Source organism: Arachis ipaensis, chromosome B1 (genome assembly GCF_059453495.1).
Source record: "Arachis ipaensis isolate K30076 ecotype BB chromosome B1, ASM5945349v1, whole genome shotgun sequence".
NCBI lineage: Eukaryota > Viridiplantae > Streptophyta > Magnoliopsida > Fabales > Fabaceae > Arachis > Arachis ipaensis.
In genome coordinates this window covers 92,328,339-92,336,475 of record NC_142436.1, presented here as the reverse complement: position 1 = coordinate 92,336,475, position 8,137 = coordinate 92,328,339, and the positions used below count along the sequence as shown (strand labels likewise).

Below are 8,137 nucleotides of genomic sequence, written 5' to 3'. Positions count from 1 at the left end.
ATTTATTTTCGAAAAAAATATAAATTATTCTATGTTCCTCTGAATTTTTAAGAAGGAATTCTAGAGTTTCATGAAACATGTTGAAGCCTGGCTGGCTGTAAAGCCATGTCTAACTCTTTTGGACCGAGGCTTCCACTCATCAGCACAGAAGCAAGTTGAATGAAGTATCAGCTGTTGTATGTCTAATTTGTATCTGCTAAAGCTTGGCTGGCCATTGGCCATGTCTAGTGTTTTGGACTAGAGCTTTCACTGAAAGCTTGGCTGGCTAGTGAGCCATGTCTAATTCCTGGACTGGAGCTTTAGACTAACATTGCAAGATTCCTGGAATTCCTATTAAAAATTTTGAAATCCTTATTTTCTTTTTCAAAATTAATTTTTGAAAAAAAAATTACCAAAAAAATTTTTTAATAAAATCATAAAAATCAAAAAAATAATTTGATGTTTCTTGCTTAAATCTAGTGTCAAGTCATAAGTTTGGTGTCAATCGCATGTTTATCTCTTTCTTGCTTTTTTCGAAAATTCATGCATTGCATTCTTCATGATCTTCAAGTTGTTCTTGGTAAGTCTTCTTGTTTGATCTTCATATTTTCTTGTTTTGTGTCTTTTCTTGTTTTTCATATGCATCTTCAATTTGTTAGTGTCTAAAGTTTGAAAATTTGTAAGTTTGGTGTCTTGCATGTTTTTCTTTTCTTAAAAAGATTCAAAAATAAGTTCTTGGTGTTCATTTTGACATTCAAAGTGTTCTTGGCGTTCATCTTAACATTCATAGTGTTCTTGCATGCATCATTTGTTTTGATCCAAAACTTTTATGCATTGACTCTTTTTCATGTTTTTCTCTTCCATCATTAAAAATTCAAAAATCAAAAAAATATATCTTTCCCTTTTCTTCTCATAAAATTTGAATATTTGACTTGACTTTTTAAAAAATTTTTAAAATCTAGTTGTTTCTTATGAGACAAATCAAATTTTCAATTTAAAAATTCTATCTTTTTCAAATCTTTTTCAAAAATCAAATCTTTTTCACTTTTTCTTTTATATTTTCGAAAATTTCAATTTGATTCTCAAAAATTTTTTTCTTATTTTGTTTCATAATTTCTAAATCTTTACTAACAATTAATGTGATTGATTCAAAAAAATTTTAAGTTTGTTACTTGCCTAGTAAGAAAGGTTCAATCTTTAAATTTGAAATCATATCTTTTTAGTTTCTTATTAGTCAAGTAATCAATATTAATTTTCAAAATCAAATCTTTTTAAATTTATTTTTCAAATCTTTTTCAAAATAAATTTCAATCACATCTTTTTCAAAATTAATTTCAAAATCTTTTCTAACTTCTTATCTTTTCAAAATTTGATTTTCAAATCTTTTTCAATTAACCACTTAACTTTTTGTTTGATTCCTATCTTTTTCAAAACTACCTAACTAACTCTCTCTCTCTAATTTTCGAAAATCCCTTCCCTCTTTTTCAAAATTCAATTTTAATTAACTAATTGTTTTAAATTTCAATTTAAATTAGTTTCATTTTTCCTTCTTATTTTCGAATTCTAACTTTGATTTTAAATTAAAAACAAAAATATTTTTATTTTATTTTATTTAATTTTTGAATTCTCTTATCTCTCATCCCCTTCTATTTATTTATTTATCTACTAACACCCCTCTTTCACTCAAAAATTCGAACCCACTCCTCTCCCCTGTGTTTGGATTCTTATCTTTTTCTTTTTCTACTCTTCTCTTCTTATACTTACATAAGGAATCTCTATACTGTGACACAGAGGATTCCATATTTTCTTTTGTGTTCTCTTCTTTTTCATCTGAGCAGGAACAAGGATAAGAACATTCTTGTTGAAGCTAATCCTAAACCTGAAAGGACTCTGAAGAGGAAGCTAAGAGAAGCTAAAGTACAACTCTCTGGAGAAAATCTGACTAAAAATTTCAAAAAAGAAAGAGACATGGCCGAAAATAATAACAATGCAAGGAAGATGCTTGGTGACTTTACTGCACCAAATTCCAACTTACATGGAAGAAGCATCTCAATCCCTGCCATTAGAGCAAACAATTTTGAGCTAAAGCCTCAACTAGTTTCTCTGATGCAACAGAATTGCAAGTTTCATGGACTTCCATCAGAGGATCCTTTTCAGTTCTTAACTGAGTTCTTGCAGATCTGTGATACTGTTAAGACCAATGGGGTTGACTCCGAGGTCTACAGGCTTATGCTTTTCCCGTTTGCTGTAAGAGACAGAGCTAGAATATAGTTGGACTATCAACCTAACGATAGCCTAAACTCTTGGGATAAGCTGGTCACGGCTTTCTTAGCCAAGTTCTTTCCTCCTCAAAAGCTTAGCAAGATTAGAGTGGATGTTTAAACCTTCAGACAAAAAGAAGGTGAATCCCTCTATGAAGCTTGGGAGAGATACAAGGAATTGACCAAAAAGTGTCCTTCTGACATGCTTTCAGAATGGGCCATCCTGGATATATTCTATGATGGTCTGTCTGAGTTTTCAAAGATGTCATTGGACCATTCTGCAGGTGGATCCATTCACCTAAAGAAAATGCCTGCAGAAGCTCAAGAACTCATTGACATGGTTGCAAATAACCAGTTCATGTACACTTCTGAAAGGAATCCTGTGAGTAATGGGACGCCTCAGAGGAAGGGAGTTCTTGAAATTGATACTCTGAATGCCATGTTGGCTCAGAATAAAATATTGACTCAGTAAGTTAATATGATTTCTCAGAGTCTGAATGGATTGCAAGCTGCATCCAACAGTACTCAAGAGGCATCTTCTGAAGAAGAAGCTTATGATCCTGAGAATCCTACAATAGCAGAGGTGAATTACATGGGGGAACCCTATGGGAATACCTATAGTCCCTCATGGAGAAATCATCCAAATTTCTCATGGAAGGATCAACAAAAGCCTCAACAAGGCTTTAATAATGGTGGAGGAAATAGGTTTAGCAATAACAAGCCTTTTCCATCACCCACTCAGCAACAGACAGAGAATTCTGTACAGAATCCATCTAGCTTAGCAAATATAGTCACTGATCTATCTAAGGTCACTTTCAGTTTCAAGAATGAAACAAGGTCATCCATTAGAAATTTGGAGACACAAGTGGGCCAGCTGAGTGAAAAGGTCACTGAAACTCCCCCTAGTACTCTCCGAAGCAATACAGAAGAAAATTCAAAGAGAGAGTGCAAGGCCATTGATTTGACCATCATGGCCGAACCTACAAGGGAGGAGAAAGATGTGAATCCTAGTGAGGATGACCTCCTGGGACGTTCAGTGACCAATAAGGAGTTTCCCTTTGAGGAACCAAAGGAATCTGAGGCTCATCTAGAGACCATAGAGATTCCATTGAACTGCCTTTTGCCCTTCATGAGCTCTGATGAGTATTCTTCGTCTGAAGAGAATGAAGACGTTACTGTAGAACAAGTTGCTAAGTACCTTGGTCCAATCATGAAGCTGAATGCCAAATTATTTGGTAATGAGACTTGGGAAGATGAACCTCCCTTGCTCACCAATGAACTAAATGCATTGGATAGGCAGAAATACCTCAAAAGAAACAGGATCCTGGTAAATTCTTAATTCCCTGTAACATAGGCACCATGACCTTTGAGAAGGTTCTATGTGACCTGGGGTCAGGCATAAACTTAATGCCACTCTTCGTAATGGAGAAACTTGGGATCTTTGAGGTGCAAGCTGCCAGAATCTCATTGGAGATGGCAGACAACTCAAGAAAATAGGCTTATGGACAAGTAGAGGACGTGTTAGTAAAGGTTGAAGGCCTTTACATCCTTGCTGATTTCATAATCCTAGACACTGGGAATGATGAGGATTAATCCATCATCCTTGGAAGACCCTTCATAGCTACAGCAAAAGCTGTGATTGATGTGGACAGAGGAGAGTTGATCCTTCAACTGAATGAGGACTACTGACGTTAGGATTTTTGCCAGTAAAGAATGTCATAAAAACAGTCGCGTTGTAGATATAGTCTCTAAACCGACAGAAATCCCTTTGAACAAACGTGTTGGTTGTCACAAGAAACAAACCCCTTAAAAATTGTTAACCGAGTATTGAAACCTCGGGTCGTCTTCTCAAGGAACTGCGAGGAAGTGTGTTCTTATTATTGGCTATAAAGGTTGTAATCGGGGTTTAGAAGGTGAGAAGCAAGTAATTTAAATGACGAGTGAATTAAATGGCAAGTAAAAATAAATAATAACTGTAAAACAACTTTTGGCAAGATAAGGGAAATTAGAAGTCCAACTTAGTTATCTCTCTCAACAATAATGAAAGTTGTATCTTAATTCCACTTGGTCAACCTTTACCAGGGCAAAGGAAAGTTAAGGGACCAATTAAATTGACCTTTGAATCCTAATTATTTCCTAAGAAAAGGTTGGAATTATTTAAGTTCAGCTCAATTAGCAAGATAACGATTATCAGTTATGTTGAGTTTAATAACTGTTGAGTTACTGAATTCTTAACCAAAACCAAAAGGGGAAAAAGTAAATTGCTGAAATAATAAAAGTGTCCTTAGATGGGAAGCAATGGCAACTTAAATCAAGAGAACAATCATAAACTGAAAATACCTCAATTATCATTAATTCAATTAGAAATCTGTAACATGGAATAATTCTTAGATCAATTTATAATAATAATCAATTCAAATGTTGGAATAAATAAATAGAAGTAATACTAAAAGAACATTAAACCTGGATCCAGAGTTACTCTTAAAACAAGAAGAAATCCTAAATCCTAAAAGAGAGAGAGAGAGAAGATCTCCCTCTCAACTAAATCTAAATCATTGAAAGGTGAAAATATGCGAGCTCTCTTTGAATGGGTGCATTCCCACACTTTATAACCTCTGGTCTATGCTGTCTGTACTTGGATCTGGGCCAAAAAGGGCTTCAGAATTTGCTGGGAGCGTATTCTGTAATTTCTGGTGCATGGCCTCTGTCACGCATCCGCGTGGGTCACGCGGTCGCGTCATTTGGAGCTTTTCCTTGCCACGCGGTCGTGTCAGGCATGCGACCGCGTCATGTGTATTCTGCTTGAGGCACGCGATCGCGTCAGTCATGCGGCCGCGTCGCTGCTGATTCGGGCTTGGCACGCGATCGCGTCATCCATGCGATCGCGTGGATACCAGTTTCCTTAAAGCTCCGTTTTGCTTCTTCCTTCCATTCTAGTATGTTTCCTTTTTCATCCTTTAAGTCATTCTGCCTTTAGAAAATCTGAAACTACTCAACACACTAATCACGGCATTGAATGGAAATAAAGGTAATTAAAATAATTAATTTTTAAAGCTTAGAAAACACGTTTTTCATTATATGACATAATGAGGAAGGGAAAGTAAAACTATGCAATTAATGTGAATAAGTAGGTGAAGAGGTGAATAAATCACTCTAATTAAGCACAAAAGAACTCATGAAATATGGGTTTATCAACCTCCCCACACTTAAACACTAGCATGTCCTCATGCTAAATCCAAGGTAAATAGTTAAGGTTAAAGTGATGGAATGTTATGAAATGCAACCTATGCTAAATGCATCTACCTAATGAGTCATGCAATTCTAGTTCATCCACTCATATATAAAGCTTACATGTAGCTAAGTTAATTCACATTCTCAAGGAGTTGTGTATATATATATAGCCAACCCTTAAATAATAAAGCACTTTTAGCAAATGAGATGGGAAAGAAAACATTGTACAAACTTGCAAAACAATTAGTAAATTTTGAGCACAGATATATGTTGATGAGTTATTGAACCCTCACTGATTTTGTGTTTACTCTCTAGTCACTCAGTGTTTATTGGGTTTATTTACTCTATTTTTCTTTTTATTATTAATTTCTACAGCTTTGTTTTTCATCTAACCAATGAACAATTATAGAATATAGTCATACCAAAAAGTCATGAGGTCTTAATTAAGGTTGTAATGGGGCCAAGGTAAAGGTAAGGATTTATGTATAGGGTTAAGTAAGCTAATAAGCGAATCCTTAATTAGACTAAGATCTCACCTAACATACATATTCAGCAAGATAAAACTTCTTTACCTTTTTTCCCATAATTTCCCACTTATTGTTACATGCTCATGTTTCACTTTTTATCATTTTTTATCCCATGTGCATTGTTTTTATTTTGCATTGGAGAATTTCTTTTGTATCCCCTTTTATTTAAATGCTGAAAAAATTAACTTTTTTTTTAATGCACATGATAATTGAATCACTTAGATTTTCTCATGAGCATGCTTCCCAAATTTATTTTATTTCTTTTAACTTTTCTACCTTTTGTTTCTATCATCCATGTTCCCAAAAGGTTTCCCACATTTAACTCTATTAAGGATTTTCTATCTTAAGCTAACCAAGGATTCACTTGGGGTTTTCTTTTGTTTTTCTGCTTAAGGCTAGTAATTTGGCTAAATAGAATAAAGGGGTTTTAAAAGGCTCAAGGGGGCTAACGAGGGTGATGTAAAAAGTAGGCTAATTTGGGGTGAGTGAGCTAAAATCAAATGATGGCCTCAATCATTCTCTTGGTATGTATCTATTCTATATTCTATAATTGGACATATAGATTAAAGAAAAGGAAAGAACATCAGAATGAAAAGAAATGTAACACACAGAAATGAAATTATGGTTTGAATGCAACCATACAATTTAAGCTCAAGACTCACAGGCTGTGTGTTCTCTAACTCAAGCATCATATATCATTCATATATTGTATGCAGGTTTAGTTAAAAGTTCCCATTATTCTCATAAAAAATTATTTAGGGTAGCTTTTAAATTTTTAATGTTCCTCCTTGATGAAATGTTGTCAACTAACATGTAATGCTATATATACAAGGTGTGGGTTGTTTTGATTCTGTTTAAAGTTTCTAGTTTACTTCCTTTTTATATTTTTCTATTTAAACTATACTATCTTATGCTAAAAAGGGTAAACTATACTAATTAATCCACTAATAAATCAGAATTGCAAACTAAACTAAATAACTAAAATAAACTAAATGGCTAAAGTATGAACTAAAGACGCAAAATGCAGCACATAGAGTAAAATACACAAGTAGCAATGTATAAGTACTTAGAAAATAACAATAAAAGAAAAAAAGAAAAATACAAAAAAATATCCAAAATAAACGCCAGAGATGGCGACCTCCCCACACTTAAAATGAAGCATCGTCCTCGATGCCCAATCAAGACTGGTGTGAAGGAGTGTCATCAATGGTAGGGATGGTAGCTGGGGTCTCCGTGGCGGTGGTGGGCTGAGGGTCTGGCTACTGTGGAGGTGGTACGGACTGGAGCGGGATCTCCGGATCTGCAGCCTCTATCTGGGGCATAACCTCCTGATGCGGGGCAGCCTGCTCTGTGGCTGCCTGCTGATGAGTCTCCGCGTGGGAATGAGGCTCCTCCTCGTGCTCATCCTCTGATAGCTCTGAAGGGGTGTCGGGCTCGGAGGGGATGTCGGCGCCCTGTCTGATCATCAGCTTCAGATGGGAATAGCGTCGCCTACTGCGGCGCTCTAATCTCTCATACTGGCGCCTGTTACGGCGTTCCATCTGATCAATCTGGCGGAATAGACGGTGCACGAGGCGATAGACCGGCTCAGAGGCGGGTGAAGGTGTAGTGGTGGCAGCAGGGGCAGCTGTGGATGAAGAGGGTCCAGCAGACGGAGGGGCTGTCTCATCAGTAGCAGTGACAGGTGGTGGTCTGTAGCCCAAAGCAAGGAAGTTCCTGCTGTGCGGGATGATCTTCCTGCAGTCCGCTGCTGGTGGTCTCTTATCGGCATCCTCCCAAGGCACGTCAGCCTGACGGCCTAGCCGTGTAACCAGGTAAGGAAAGGGGAGGGTGCCTCGTACGTGGGCCCTGGCCATATAATGCCGGATAAAACGAGGTAAGTATATGTCCTTACCCTCCAGCACACACCAAAGGAGGGTGATCATGGTAGCCGGGATCTCCGTCTTGTGAGTACTCGGCATCACAAAATTACTCAAGATCTGATGCCATAGCCGAGCCTCATCGTTCAAGTACACTCTCTTAATCCCTCTAGGCATAGTGGTGTTTTGACCCATCTCCCAAGGAACAGCAGGGTCGAGAGCTATCCGTGCTTTTACGGCATCCCAATCAAACTGCATCTGGCCCATGTCCTTCTCAGCC

At 36.8% G+C, this 8,137-nt stretch overlaps 1 non-coding gene across 1 annotated transcript; it reads right to left on the bottom strand.

Annotated features, from left to right (window-relative positions):
- Positions 1-2,340: 2,340 nt before the first annotated feature.
- Positions 2,341-2,447, bottom strand: LOC148577472 (small nucleolar RNA R71). The gene has a single exon (XR_015904668.1). It is a non-coding gene; the product is annotated as a small nucleolar RNA R71 (small nucleolar RNA).
- Positions 2,448-8,137: the final 5,690 nt, after the last annotated feature.